The sequence below is a fragment of the Oncorhynchus tshawytscha genome, unplaced genomic scaffold (genome assembly GCF_018296145.1).
Source record: "Oncorhynchus tshawytscha isolate Ot180627B unplaced genomic scaffold, Otsh_v2.0 Un_contig_1673_pilon_pilon, whole genome shotgun sequence".
Classification (NCBI taxonomy): domain Eukaryota; kingdom Metazoa; phylum Chordata; class Actinopteri; order Salmoniformes; family Salmonidae; genus Oncorhynchus; species Oncorhynchus tshawytscha.
In genome coordinates, this window is record NW_024608847.1 from 27,501 (window position 1) to 30,000 (window position 2,500).

Sequence of the window (2,500 nt, forward strand, 5' to 3'; positions counted from 1 at the left end):
TGTGACTGGTCTCTCTCCTCTGGTTCTGTTATGTTCTGTCAGTGTGACCGGTCTCTCTGTCCTCTGGTTCTGTTCTGTCAGTGTGACGGGTCTCTCTCCTCTGGTTCTGTAATGTTCTGTCAGTGTGACCGGTCTCTCTCTCGGAGGGGAGAAGGTATGATATCCACAACGCACCTCTGGTTCTGTTATGTTCTGTCAGTGTGACCGGTCTCTCTCCTCTGGTTCTGTTATGTTCTGTCAGTGTGACGGGTCTCTCTCTCTCCTCTGGTTCTGTTATGTTCTGTCAGTGTGACGGGTCTCTCTCTCCTCTGGTTCTGTTATGTTCTGTCAGTGTGACCGGTCTCTCTCTCCTCTGGGTCTGTTATGTTCTGTTAGTGTGACGGGTCTCTCTCCTCTGGTTCTGTTCTGTTCTGTCAGTGTGACTGGTCTCTCTCTCTCTGGTTCTGTTATGTTCTGTCAGTGTGACTGGTCTCTCTCTCTCTCTGGGTCTGTTATGTTCTGTTAGTGTGACTGGTCTCTCTCCTCTGGTTCTTTTATGTTCTGTCAGTGTGACTGGTCTCTCTCTGGGTCTGTTATGTTCTGTTAGTGTGACTGGTCTCTCTCCTCTGGTTCTGTTATGTTCTGTCAGTGTGACTGGTCTCTCTCCTCTGGTTCTGTTATGTTCTGTTAGTGTGACTGGTCTCTCTCCTCTGGTTCTGTTATGTTCTGTCAGTGTGACTGGTCTCTCTCCTCTGGTTCTGTTATGTTCTGTCAGTGTGACTGGTCTCTCCTCTGGTTCTGTTATGTTCTGTCAGTGTGACTGGTCTCTCTCCTCTGGTTCTGTTATGTTCTGTCAGTGTGACCGGTCTCTCTCTCCTCTGGGTCTGTTATGTTCTGTTAGTGTGACTGGTCTCTCTCCTCTGGTTCTGTTCTGTTCTGTCAGTGTGACTGGTCTCTCTCCTCTGGTTCTGTTATGTTCTGTTAGTGTGACTGGTCTCTCTCCTCTGGGTCTGTTATGTTCTGTTAGTGTGACTGGTCTCTCTCTGGGTCTGTTATGTTCTGTCAGTGTGACTGGTCTCTCTCCTCTGGTTCTGTTATGTTCTGTCAGTGTGACTGGTCTCTCTCTCTCCTCTGGTTCTGTTATGTTCTGTCAGTGTGACGGGTCTCTCTCCTCTGGTTCTGTTATGTTCTGTCAGTGTGACCGGTCTCTCTCTCCTCTGGGTCTGTTATGTTCCGTTAGTGTGACTGGTCTCTCTCTGGGTCTGTTATGTTCTGTCAGTGTGACTGGTCTCTCTCCTCTGGTTCTGTTATGTTCTGTCAGTGTGATGGGTCTCTCTCCTCTGGTTCTGTTATGTTCTGTCAGTTTGACTGGTCTCTCTCCTCTAGTTCTGTTATGTTCTGTTAGTGTGACTGGTCTCTCTCTGGGTCTGTTCGTTAGTGTGACTGGTCTCTCTCTGGGTCTGTTATGTTCTGTCAGTGTGACTGGTCTCTCTCCTCTGGTTCTGTTATGTTCTGTCAGTGTGATGGGTCTCTCTCCTCTGGTTCTGTTATGTTCTGTCAGTTTGACTGGTCTCTCTCCTCTGGTTCTGTTATGTTCTGTTAGTGTGACTGGTCTCTCTCTGGGTCTGTTCTGTTAGTGTGACTGGTCTCTCTCCTCTGGTTCTGTTATGTTCTGTCAGTGTGACCGGTCTCTCTCTCCTCTGGGTCTGTTATGTTCCGTTAGTGTGACTGGTCTCTCTCTGGGTCTGTTATGTTCTGTCAGTGTGACTGGTCTCTCTCCTCTGGTTCTGTTATGTTCTGTCAGTGTGATGGGTCTCTCTCCTCTGGTTCTGTTATGTTCTGTCAGTTTAACTGGTCTCTCTCCACTGGTTCTGTTATGTTCTGTCAGTGTGACTGGTCTCTCTCCTCTGGTTCTGTTATGTTCTGTCAGTGTGACCGGTCTCTCTCCTCTGGTTCTGTTCTGTTCTGTCAGTGTGACCGGTTTCTCTCTCCTCTGGTTCTGTTATGTTCTGTCAGTGTGACTGGTCTCTCCTCTGGTTCTCTTATGTTCTGTCAGTGTGACCGGTCTCTCTCCTCTGGTTCTGTTATGTTCTGTCAGTGTGACGGGTCTCTCTCTCTCCTCTGGTTCTGTTATGTTCTGTCAGTGTGACGGGTCTCTCTCCTCTGGTTCTGTTATGTTCTGTCAGTGTGACCGGTCTCTCTCTCCTCTGGGTCTGTTATGTTCTGTTAGTGTGACGGGTCTCTCTCCTCTGGTTCTGTTCTGTTCTGTCAGTGTGACTGGTCTCTCTCCTCTGGTTCTGATATGTTCTGTTAGTGTGACTGGTCTCTCTCCTCTGGGTCTGTTATGTTCTGTTAGTGTGACTGGTCTCTCTCTGGGTCTGTTATGTTCTGTCAGTGTGACTGGTCTCTCTCCTCTGGTTCTGTTATGTTCTGTCAGTGTGACCGGTCTCTCTCTCCTCTGGTTCTGTTCTGTTCTGTCAGTGTGATGGGTCTCTCTCCTCTGGTTCTGTTATGTTCTGTC

At 48.5% G+C, this 2,500-nt stretch overlaps 1 pseudogene; it reads left to right on the top strand.

Moving 5' to 3' along the window:
* Positions 1 to 2,500, top strand: part of LOC121843890 — a 37,162-nt pseudogene that overhangs the window by 20,705 nt on the left and 13,957 nt on the right.